The 13530-nt window shown below is 38.4% G+C and overlaps 1 pseudogene; it reads left to right on the top strand.

Annotated features, from left to right (window-relative positions):
* The first annotated feature begins 3188 nt into the window (after positions 1 to 3188).
* On the top strand, positions 3189 to 3968 carry LOC114283163 (putative CCR4-associated factor 1 homolog 11 pseudogene; annotated as a pseudogene).
* Positions 3969 to 13530: the final 9562 nt, after the last annotated feature.

Below are 13530 nucleotides of genomic sequence, written 5' to 3'. Positions count from 1 at the left end.
TTATTAAAATTTATTATTAATTTGTGTGCTTTTTTTTATTATAAAAATACATTAGTTTGTTATTTTCCCTTTTATATAATACTACTCATATCATTTAATAGATCTCACATTTTATTCAAAAAGTTCTAACACTATTATTATGTGAGATTCAATAAATAATATAAAACATCAAATATTAAAATATAATCTTAAGAAGTAGGCCTAGTGGGCATAATTTGGAGAGTGAGGGTATACCCTCTATAGTGACTTTAAATGGGACCTTATAAAAAATAAATTTAATATTAAAATGTCCAAATATAAGTTAGTCACCTATCATTACTTAAATGGAAAATGAATAATAAATAAAATCATTTTTAAAATGACTTTTGTTGGACTTGAAGCTCCAAGTTGCAAAAAACAAAAATGACTTTTGTTGGACTTTGTCAATTTTTATGTTTAAACAAAATCCTCCCTTCAATTTTCTAATAATTATAATAAGGAATATAATGTATAAGTTGATTTTAGTACGCATTGGAAGTAGCTCATTTACTCAAGTTTAGGCATGAAAAAAGAATAATGACAACACATTGCTTGGGTCATTCTATCATTACGTAATGCTATGTTTTGTAGGAGAAAAATGAGGAGAAAGAGAAGGTAATTTCTTAAAAAAATTCTCATTGCCTTTTAAAAAGAGAATGAAAAGGAAAAGTGGAGGAAAATACTAATATTTAAGCAAGCTTTATTTATTGTATTTACTTTCATTTGTCTAGGGGGGAAAAAATCTAATTTTATTATCCTTTTCTTCATTTTTTAATTTTTTTATCATAAAAGTTATAATGCATTTCTTGTTACAAAAAATAAGATTTTAACTATCAAATAAAAATAATTAAAAAAAATACGGGTAAATTACAAATGATACTCCTTTTAATAGATGCACTATTCACGTTCTAAAAATTACTTTAGTTTCACTTAGATTTAAAATCAAATGACAAATTACACCTTCCATTACTTAACTGTGAAGTTAGCTAACAATTTCTGTTGACCCCAGCAATTAAAAATTTTAAAAAGCAAAATTTTAAACCTACTTTGAGTCAAGTCAATGAGTCAAGATTTTTTTTATACAATTCACCACACCACCTCACCTCGAATTTCATGACACACGTATTGGTACATATAAATTTAAAAAGAAAAGAGAAAAAAAAAAGACTGAATTTTTTTATAATGAACATCTCATTTTGTGATCTAATTATGACTATAATCAAATTGGATGTGTATTATATACATCAATTATCACGTTTGTGATGTATCAAAGTTTTGTGTAACGCCCTACCACTTATTTGTCTACTAATATGATCAAAAAATTTAAGCTTAAGTTGCTTAATACAAGTTAGTGGTGCCTTGTATAATTAAAAAGTGGCTTAAGAATAGACATAATATTTGGTATCAACATAAGAATGTTATTATAGAGATTTGCCTATTTAAAGTTAACATTATTCTAAATATATCAGTCATATTTGTTTTCACACCCACATCACTCCTTAAGATTATATTTAGAATATATATATATATATATATACTACTATATCTCCGTATCTGAAGATACGATATAAATAATATTTTGTTTGAATAATTTTCATTTATTATTCTCTTTTATATGTACATTAAGATTATATTTATATAATATATATATATATATATAAACACTCTCAAATAAACAAAAATAAAATAAATATATATATTTATAAGAACCCTCAAATAAAAAAATAAAAAATAAAAAATTAAGTGTTAACGTGTTTTCTTGAAACGCATTAAGCATAAGGTATTAACGTGTATAGGAAATTGAACAAGGAGTTTACTAAATCAACTCTGCTAGGAAAAGCTTTCTATTTTTCTTGAAATCCAACTCTACTAGGAAAAAACTACTACTCTACTATATGTACAAACATTCACACATTACTCTTGTATGTGAGGGTTCGAGAATGTCATTCGAAAATTTGAAGGCTTGTCAAAAAATTTGAAGATCGTTGGAAAATTTAAATTCTCTAAAAATGATGGGAGGCTTACATTCTTCAACAGCCGTAACTAAAAACACAATAGTAAAGAGATGATAGAGATAAGAGATTAGGTGAAGAAGAAAACAAAGTAATTAAAGAGAAAATAATGGTAAGGCTCTTCCATGAATCTCCCACTTTCACTCTCAAGGTAGATAATGGAGAAAGGAAATTAGTTTTTTTCCAAAAATTGTTTCTCCAAAATATATCCCTTGTAAAACTATAGGTAGGCATCTCATGATATAGGATGGAGCCCATGTGCAAGACACGTGGGTAATATTTTCTCTAACGATTTTGTCTGAGGAGGTGACCTCTCCGAGGATGAAAAAAATCTTGAAGAAGAGATCAATCTCTCGACGAACCTTTCTTCTTAGCAACGCTTAACTAATGATCCCCAATCATTCCAAAGGGTCAGGGGTAGTCTCAGAGGACGCCTTGCCGCAGAAGGGTCAAGAGTAGTTCAAGAGAACGTCATGCCGCAAACATTATTGAGTCTCAAGGACCTTTAGATCGTGCCACCTTGACTCGGGTATAAGCTCGTTTAACTGAATAGTGAATTTATCTCCATTCACTGTCCTCAGGATCGGGTCCTTTGTTTGGACTCCGTTGATCCCGAAAAGCTTCAAACTTGCAAGTGTTCTAGGACTCATTAACGGAACGACTTCTAGATTGTGTTCGAATCCATTCGAAGCCAAGCGCTTCGAATTCCAGGTTCATAAATCCGAATCTGTAGGTTCATAGATCCGAACCCTTTCGAGTCTGAGCTCGAATAGGTCTAGGTCTTTAGGTTCGTGGTTCTGAGCTATTTCGAGAATAAGAAAATACCTCAGAGAATGGATCTCCTATGAGAGTTTCATCTCTTCTGAAGCAATGATCAACCTCTTCGGACGCTCATATGATATGGGCCTCCTCAAATGGGTTTGTTGAACTTTCTCTAGAGATATAAGTCTAATAAGTATTTTTTGGACCAATTTGTTGACTTTCTTGTAGACCCATTCAATAGAATTCACTTGGCCCTATTTGGCGATAATTTCTCCGGACCCATTAATTTTTAGACTTTTCGATTGGGCTCCAATTGGACCCAATTAATTTAATGGGTTCAAGTTAACCCCTCTTACAATTCTCTACATAAAAAATTTGTAAATCCAAAAATTTATAATGTCTCGTTTAGAAAAACATTTGATTATTCGTGATGTTTGGGCTGATAACTTGAGTTTTGAGTTTGGTTTGATTCGTCGAGTTCTTGATGATTATCCAAACGTGGGAATGGACATTGAATTTCCAAGGACGATTATCTTTTCCGACAAGCATTTCTCTTGTCTGTCACCTTCTGACAACTATTTCCTCATGAAGTCGAATGTGGACACATTAAACCTCATACAAGTGGGTCTCACTCTGTCGGACAATCAAGGCAACCATCCCGACTTGTACACAGACAGTTGTTACGTGTGGCAATTCAATTTCTGAGACTTTGACATCAAGTCCAATGATCTTCGTAATGTGGATTCGATCAAGCCGTTAAAGCAACAAGGAATTGATTTCAAGAGAAATAGAGAAGAGGGAATCGATTCGAGGGAGTTTGCGGAGATGCTTTTGTGGTCGAGACTGGTTTACAAAAGGTCGTTGAAGAGACGGGTGACTTTCCACAGTGAATATGATTTCGGGTTTTTGATAAAGATGTTGACGCACAGAGAGTTGCCTGAGAACCTCGAAACTTTCATGGCTATGGTGCATTTTTACTTTGGTGGGAGTGTGTATGATATAAAGCACTTGATAAGGGATTGCAATGGATTGAACGGTGGGTTGGAGAGGGTGGCTAAGGCACTCGGTATTGATCGTGTGGCTGGGAAAAGCCATCAAGTTGGATCAGATAGCTTGCTTACCATGCAAACATTCTTGAAGCTTCTGAAGGTGGTAGAAACGTCCTTTATTAATTGACTAATCCAAGGAGAAGAAGAAGGAGTTGGTAGATCTGATTGTCGACTTCGCTTTGTGTTGTATGGATTGGAGACTAATTTCGAGTATACTTATTTTTGTATACTTCTTTTAACTTGGTACAAGAGCAAATTTGCTATTTTCCTATACCAAGTTACTAAATTTTATTTGATCAATTAAATGTAGGTTGTGTTCGGAATATTATCTGAATATTAACAATTAGTTATGATTCAATTAAAGAATTTAGGTATGCTATGTCCCATAAAATTAAGTGTTGTGATTGGCCATAAGCTTTCTGTTGGCCAGTGCTATGTTTTTTTTTTTTTTTTAACAGAGGAAATCGATATAACGAGAACTAAGAAGAAAAAAAGAACATAACTTGTGGAGAATAAGGTTTGGACACCCAATCTAATGGGAGCTGGTCATGAAGGCATGCATGTGCTACCCAATGCGCCACTTTGTTCGAGGCCCTGGACTGCCACTGAAACAAGAACCGACCTTGGGTTGCCAAAAGCTTGATGTCGCTAAGGATTGCTTCACATTCCCATGGTGGAACCGTTTCGATAGCACAAAGATGAATCACGGCTTTGTTATCCTCTTCAACATGAACATCCAACAGATTGAGCCGATGAGCAAGAAGTCAAGAAAAACGACAAGCCAGAGCCTCTCCTTGGAAAGGAGAGGAGATACAAATCTTCTTGGTAAAGTCGTTCACCAGTTTACCATTCGTATCCCGGAGCACCGCCGTAACTGCTACTTGAGAGGAGCCTATTTGAACTGCCACATCACAATTAACTTTATAAAACCCAGGGGCAGGAGGCTCTCATCTAGCTGGCACAGCAGAGGTCTATGGGGGTTGCCGAAGGGGACCTGCTACTCGAAGGAAGTCCACCTCTTTGAATTTGGCCATAGCCACTCTAGCTCGATGTAACGTCGAGGAGGGCTCAATAGGGAGATGATTGAAAATAAAATTGTTGCGTTCCTTCCAAATATACGAGCCAATCCATGCCACCTTACTGAAGAAAGAGTTATATTCCGCATCAGTCCCAAAAATGTCCATCAGATCACTAGACCACTGCTGCACTTAGTGAATCGCACCCCAATCAACTCGATAGTTCAAACTACTGCCAAACCAAACTGGACGAACCCATTCACATCCGAAGAGAAGATGTTCCACCATTTTTGGGGCCTCGTGACAGAGTAGGCAAGTTGGAGGAGAGGCATACTTTCTCCGAAGCATATTCTCTCTCAATGCAAGCACATTGCGGCATATTCTCCACCAAAAGTGGCGAATTTTTGGAGGGACCCGTAATCTCCAAATTTGCTTCCAAAATGAGCTCGGGACTTGAAATGAAGATGAAGGAGTTTGACTGGCAGACCTAGACTTTCTAGTCATGGCAACATGATACCCGGATTTCACAGAGTAATGGCCTTTTGATTCAAACTGCCAAATAAGAGAGTTAACAGTAAGAGCGAGCAAAATAGGGATAGAGCTAATTGCTTGAGTTTCAGCCAGCTTTTCCGGATTGGATCAATAACATCCTCTACTTTAAGTACTTCAGTTCCATCAGGTTTTAAGAAGGAGATTTTGAAATTTGGAAGACCAGGAACCCAACAATCCTCCCAAAACAGAGCACTGGAGCCGCTATGAATTTGCCACCTCAATCCTTGTTGTAAGAGTTGGTGCCCTTGAAGAATACTGGCCCAGCCCCAAGAAGCCCTCCGACCTTTAGTGGAGTACATAAAGTCGATGTTGGGAAAATATATGCCTTTCAAGATGCAAGCACAAAACGAGTGAGGGTGTTTCACTAGGCGCCATCCCTGTTGGGCAAGTAAAGCCAAATTAAAGGCGTGAAAATCACGGAAACCAAGACCCCTTTGAAACTTTGAGAGAGCCAACTGACCCCAAGAGATCTAGTGAATGCCCTTATTATCTGGGTCCCCTCCCCACCAGAAATTGCTAATATAGGAATTGAGTTTCGTATAAAACTATTTAGGGAGAGCAAAACAAGCCATGACATAGGATATGATAGCTTGGACCACTGTTTTAATCAGAATTTCTTGTCCAGCGTGCAACAATAATTTTTGTTTCCATCGCTAGAGCTTGGAGATTACTTTCTTAATGATGAACTCAAAAGCTTCGGTTTTCGATTGTCCCCAGAAAGAAGGCAAGCCCAAATACTTCGTGGTAGGAGAAGAGAGTTTTAAGCCAAAGTGAGCACAAATAGAATCACAGACAGCTGTGGCAATATTTGGCGAAAACTGCACACTTAATTTACTGAAATTGACTACCTGACCCAAAGCCCTGCAATACACCGCCAATAGATCCAAAAAATTTTGACATTCCGTGTCCTCAGCTTTCAAGAATAATAACATATCATCAGCAAAGAACAAGTGCGATAGAGTAAGGCAAAGGCTTGTGATCTTAAAACTAGAAATCTCTCTATTTCGCAGGCTCTGAGTGATAAGCTTGGACAAAACATTAGCCATTATGATTAAAAGGTAGGGGGAGAGAGGATCGCCTTGGCGGAGACCCCGAGAAGGGACAAAAGAGGCCATTTTCTCACCATTTGCAAAGATAGAGAAGCGAACCGGGGAGACACACTCCATGACCCACTGGACCCATTTAGAGTCAAAACCCATTTTGCGTAGAACCATGGTCAGGAAATCCCATTCAATTTGGTCATAAGCATTATCAAAATCGAGCTTGATAGCCATTTGACCAATAGATTCGGACTTACGGAGTTTTAGCGAATGGAAAGCTTCGTGGGCCACGAGGACATTATCATGGATCAGCCTCCCAGATACCAAAGCAGACTAATTTAGAGAAATCAAAAGGTTCAAAATTCCTTTGAGCCGATTGGCAAGGAGTTTTGTGATGATCTTGAGAATGAAGTTACACAAGCTAATAGGACGAAATTGTGACAAAACACAAGGGTTACTGACCTTAGGAATCAAGACCAAATTTGTGTGATTAAGTTCTCGGAGTAGAAAACCACCATTGAAGAAACACCGCACCACTTCATAAACACTCCTCCTACTTCATCCCAATAATGCTGGTAGAAGAAACCAGGGAAACCGTCAGGCCCTAGGGCTTTGAAAGCCCCCAATTGAAAGGCTGCCAATTTGATTTCCTCGTCACAAACTGGACGAGTCAGGTCATGGTTCATAGCCGTAGAAACAACAGGCTCTACTATAGACAGAGCTTCAGAACAGTCCCGACTACCAATGCTAGTGAACAGAGATGAGAAGTAGCCTAAGAAGTGTTGATTGATTTCTAAATCTGAACCCAACCAAAGCCCTGTTTCATCTTGTAAATGAAGAATTTGGTTCCTTTGACGACGTTGAATCAATGAGGCATGAAAAAAGCTCGAATTCCTGTCCCCAAATTTGAGCCAGCTCACGCGTGATCTCTAATGAAGGAACATCTCTTCCTTAGATAACATAAGCTCAAGCTCAGATTTGAACTGGTCTTGGAGTTGCAAATTCTCATCAGACCAAGGCTGGGCTTGAAGGATGGCTAATTGTGATTTAAGCTGAGCTATTTGGATTTTATTATTGCCAAAATGGTCCTTACTCCACAATTTCAGTCCATCCCGACAAGCTTTGAGCTGCTTTGCCAGCTTATACATCGGGGATCCCACAAAGTGACCTCCCCACTGTTGGCGAATGATGTCCACACAATCTGGGCGAGTTGACCATATGGTCTCAAATTTGAACAACCGCGAAACTCTTTTAAGTGGAAGGTTGTAATTTAGAATTAAAGGGCAATGGTCAGACCCAACCTGAATCTCATGGAAAACCTGGGCACATGGATATAAAGTACTCCAATCCACTGTTGCAACTGCTCAGTCAAGTTGTTCCCGAATGTTAAGGGTATCGCGTTGGTTATTTGACCAAGTAAACGGGGAACCATTGAACTCCAAATCCATGAGAGCACAATCCGAAAGCAACTCAAGGAAAGAGTGGATTTGACTCATTCGACAAGCTGCACCCTTTTCTTTTTTGTATGAGCCCCAATCTCATTAAAATCACCTATACACAACCTAGGGTAGTGGCTCTCAGACATAACGGTTCGAAATCGAGCCTAGAAACTCGTCCGAACAGACCGCTGCGAAGAAGCATGAATGAAATTGGCAACCCAATAGACAGGGTTGTTGTGCGAGGTAATCAAGCCTCGAATCATATAATTAGATTTAAACCGAACGTTGAGAACAACGTCGTCAGTCCACCACACAGCCGAACCTCCTGAAACTCCCATAGGTTCAACATAAGACGAGTGGGAGAAGCGTAGGCGTTTGTGGAGGCTGTCCAAACTTGTTGATTTATTTTTCATTTCCATAAGAAACACCACTGTAGGATGATGGGTTGCTACCAACCCTCGGAGGATTTGGACTGTCAGGGTTTGCCCCAACCCCTAACAGTTCCTGCTGATGATTAGCATGAAGGGCATGGCTGTTGAGGGCTAGCCACCAAAGCCCATTTTGCCAAAGCATGACTATCAGTAGAGACTGAACTGGGTACTGGAGAGCAATTTCCAAGATCAGAGGGGAGGGAGCTATCTGGGGATAAATTAGGGAATGGCTCTTGTACCGACGGCAAATTGGCCACCACTTCGACAGCAACCAAAATTGTTTTCCCCAACTTATCTCTATCCTGAGCGAATCGCAAGCCTTTCCTCCGGGGATTAGGCCGAGTAGAAGAAGAATGTAGTAGAAAGGCGGGACGGAAGTCGAGAGTGTGAATCGGGACATTAGTTAGGGCACCTTTGAGCAATTTGGGGCTTTTCTCTTGGAGTTCGTCCTCCGCCGAAGCCTTGCGTTTGAGAGACAAATTGTTGAACACTATTGACATACACTCATCCCCAACTATAATTTTCAAATCCCTTCCTGGAATTTGGGCTAGTCTCCTTTATATTGATTGGGCTAGGAAAACATCTGGGAGGAGGCGGGTTGGGGCCTGAAACCAATCTGCAATCCACTGATTCTGTAACAAAATAGGGGGGTCCAGAAGAAGTAGAAGAGCCCAACACACTCGAAACAGAGCCCATAGCCTTAAGGCCCACTTGCTGCAATCCCAGTCTACTCTGACTTGGGGCCCCCAATGAGCCCAGAGAGTCTACAATGTCGTTACCCAAGTTCATAGATTGAGGGACATGGATAGTTCTGTTGTCCCTGCCACGGCCCCTAACCTCCACGTCTCCAGCTACGTAGATCGTACACTGCTCCAAGGATCGTGCACCACCACTCTGCTCTTGGCTCAGAATGGTACTGGTTATACCCATCTCGCAAAGCACAGGCTCCCACCTCGGCATCGGTTCGGGGGCAGGCTGGTGGGGCTGCAACTGGTGCAGGGATCTCCGCACCCGATCTTCTAGCTCATCCACTTGCTTCTTGTAGTGCTCCATTGGCAAACTAGTGCTCCTAGCGATACCAGTTCTTAAGTCTAGGCCATAACCAGACCTCTGCCCTTCTTCCCTCATGACAAACTTACAAACATTCCGATCATGACCAATTCGACCACAGTCAAAACAGAAATCAGAAAGCTTTTCTATCTTAAGTGAAACCCAGTGATACTGGGTGCCGCCCGGAGACTGTCCACTACTCTGAAGGTAGAAACCTCGAGACAATGGTTTAGAGATGTCTAGTTCAACTCTGATGTGAAGAAAGTTCTGGTAAAGAAGAAGGCCCTCACAATAAGCCTCAACTCTGATAAGGCGCCCTAATTTCCTAGCAATGGTCTCACTATTAGCCTTGGTCAGCTTTTCCAAAGGAAGCCCATGTACTTGAATCCAGAAGGGACACCAGGTAAACACCATCTCCAACACCAGGGTTCCTCTTCCCAATGGCTGGAGAATAAAGAGGTGACCCATGATGGACCAAGGAGCCTCGTTAAGAACCCACCGTCGATCCTTAGCATCATCAAAAGTGAATAAGAACAAGTTATCATTCCATGGAGCGATTGAGAAGGAGGCCCTTGCCTTCCAAGCGTCATGTAAAATGGAAGAAATAGCTTGCTTGTTGAGCTGTTTGGGGGCCAGAACCTTACGTAGCAAACAACGATGGGAGACATCTTCAGTTACATCAAGCCCATCCTCAAGTTGAATGGAATCCAAAGTATCAGCCGTCAAAGCCAAGTCTTCTTCCATGGCCAAACTCGTCTACCAAATAGAGCGAAACCCTAGAGAGGAGATAAGGGAGAAGGAGAAAGACAGACAGAAAGAAATGAGGAAAGGGTTCTGCGAAAAACAAAGAGGCTCGCGTCGGCTTTGTGAAAGGATAAAGAAAACAAGGAAAGGTGCAAACTGGGATGTCCCTAGAGAAAACTTGTCACGACCCATCCCAGTGACCAGGGCTGGATTCGTAACTAGCTAATTCTAAAATTTCTTAGATTAATTCAAAGTAATTAAATTAAATAATACAGCGGATTAAAATAAAAGATGTAGATAAATATCTGAAGCGTACATAGAAATTATTTTTTATGTAACGATGTAACATCAGTCAGATAATGATTACAAGAAAAAAAAATGATATCCATATCAAATTTGAGGTTCTGATCCACAGGGTAAAACCATCATTCTTTAAATTTCTTCACCTAAAATGGGTTTTAACAACTATAAGTACATGACAAAGTGAGAAATATTATACTGAGAGGATGGGGGTATAAAATCACCATAGACAATTATTTAGGCTAAACGATGAATAGTTTGGTTCGAATAAATTATTTTTAATAACAGACATATAACACAAAATCATATAAACAAAATAATTATAACCACGGTACAGAACAGAACAGAAGGTCAATGGATCAATGACAGACAGAGGGTCACGAAGTGACTAATCAGAGGGCCAAAGGTTATTTAAGTCCCCCAAGGCATGAGACTGTCAGAGGGTCACTAAAGTGACAATTCAGAGGGCCAGTAATTATTTAAGTCCCCAAGGCATGAGACCTCCGTGGTGGTACTTATTCAAAACAAATGTTTATAAAATCATTGTCAAATATTTTCTAAAATTTAAACAAACTTATTTTTGGGCTTCAATTTAAACAAATAAAGTTTAGAAAATAATCCACATAATTGAAACATTAACATAACCATAAAACATAATTTATATAAAAGAAATTTGTGGTAACTCAAAACATTCATAAAATATATTATGATAACTCAAGACATATATAAAACATATTATGATGACTCAAGGTATAATATAACTCACTTTAATATAGATTTCTTCTACTTTTACGAGCCTTTCACCTCCGCCTATCTTACTTTACCACCTTCCTTACTGTCACTGTTATTATTTATTTGTTTATTTTTTTTCCTTTTGCTCTCAGGTTGTGAGCTCAGATTCCTATTTATACCACATTTCCTACCATAGCTGCTTCAAATACCCTAGGAATAGACCTTCCACGTTGCTTGGGTAGATACATGTTGTTTGCTTATAGCAACGCCACCTCATCAGATTCTTATTCCCTAAGTAAATTCATTGATTCTAAGTAGATTCATTGATTGTTGAATATCTCATGCATCATTTTAGGCCTTATTATCTTATGGTCCATAAATCGCCGTAATTACATATTTCATTTTTTTTTTTTTTTGCAACACATAAGTATTCCTAATTTAGAGGTGGTTTCGGATGTCCTAAATAAGTGCACTTTTTAACTTTTTATAAAAAGATGTGTAAAAAAGTAGAGAGGTGATGTTGATTGATGTGATCCAAAAAAGATAAAAAGATGGACTAAAATAGGTTATGCCAAACAAGACTTTAAAATTAATTACATCTAAGCACATACAATTAAATATGTTATTATAATTATTATTTTTTATTCATTTATTATTATTATTATTATTATTATTATTATTATTATTATTACTTTACGCAGCATTGAATTAAATACTTGGGGTGTAACAAAACTACCCTGGGGCAGAGAACCTCCCATTATAGAGAGAAAATATTCGTCAATGACATTCGCGCACAACTTTTTCAATTTTGCGCAACTTTGTTCTCATCATGTTCTTGATTTTAGTTACAACTAAACCTCTTGAAGCTGCTGCAAGGCCTGTTCATGGTAGAAAGGTCACAGTGGCTCACCGTGGTGGTGGTGGTGGTGGCGGCTCTGAGTCAGGCGGTGATTTTCCATCTTTGTGAGTCTGGCCACTGCTATGTTCTTATACCAAGCTTTCTATCTGTAAAACAGTACACTCCTAAAATTACTAGAATTCTCGGCCTACAAAATTAAGTTTTGTGATTGGCCATAAGCTTTGAGACATATCCTATATTATTTGATTTGAAAGTGTTTATCAATCAATTTGATTCAAAGTTAGGTACCCAATTGTTGTTCTGCTTTTACACTTTGTATTCACGTAATCATATTAATGGGATTTGTTTGACTTCGCTTGTACTATATATATATATTGCAATTAAATTTTCCCAGTATGAAATGCTTGAATTGTTTGATTTCTTGCTTGAATGCCGTTTGCTTAGGTCTGGGGTTGTCATGACTTTCTCGGGGAAAATTTTATCGAGAAGGAAGTGAACTGGGTCGAATTAAATGGAGTGTGAATTTGATGGTTTATTATGTTGTGTTTTAGGAGTGTACTGTTCTTTATGTTAATTGTTTTCAATTTTTATTGGGAATTTTTTTTTTTCCTTATCAATTGAGATTTTTCGATAAATTACGCTTACACTCCTTGAGATTTAAGTTCAATATATATCACTTATGACGTTTGAAAAATTATACTAACCCCTGTTATTGTAATTATTTAGACAGAATATTGAACTCATGCATTCGCTTTTTTCTTACTTTGCTTTATTTCTTTTTTTTCCCTTTCCTTTGCTTTACTTTTTTTTCATGTAAATCAGCAGCATAACGCAGCGGAATAAAAATTCTGGTCATACCTTTTCTACAGAGTCTGAATAGAAAGGATCTCCTGGGTAAATCACGTGCTTCCTGAATCTGATCAGTTAACCCAGCAGTGGGGTGATATTACAACAGTAAATATCATCCACACAAATCACAGTGCAAACAGCTTTGATCGCTGTTTTTGGGAGAGAGTCAGAATATGGAAAATTTCTATCTCTTAGACTAGACAGGAGGGTCTCAATTTATACATGTATAGGGGAGAGAGGAAAAGCCTCCAGCCTTTATGGCTGGTCATTAATGCACCATTAACCTCTGTAATAAAGGCAGGAGTTACAAACCCCATTAATGCAGGAGTTACAGTTATAAATTCAAAGCATTGAAATGGTCATGCCGCATGGGCGCCCATTTCTAACATCTCCCACTCGCACATGAGTTGGCATGACACTGCCACATCTCTATCTCAATCTCCCAAAAAATGAACAATCTCATACTAGCCAATGCATCGTGCGACCGCTGAGAACACCTGCATGTGGGAGTTCTATACTAGAAACTCAAAATGAGCCAGCATAGAGACATCAACCCAAAAAAAGAACAGAAATAGTGTCTCATATACCCCAGACCCATCTAATTATACTTGTCCAAAAAACATCTCTAATCCCTCAAAAAGAGCATGTTTGGCCCTCTCAGTTCTTGCAATATATTC

The sequence above is a fragment of the Camellia sinensis genome, chromosome 12, assembly GCF_055761805.1.
Source record: "Camellia sinensis isolate YWXY chromosome 12, ASM5576180v1, whole genome shotgun sequence".
Lineage (NCBI taxonomy): Eukaryota > Viridiplantae > Streptophyta > Magnoliopsida > Ericales > Theaceae > Camellia > Camellia sinensis.
Note: the sequence above shows the minus strand (reverse complement) of the source record. Positions and strands in the feature narration are given on the sequence as shown.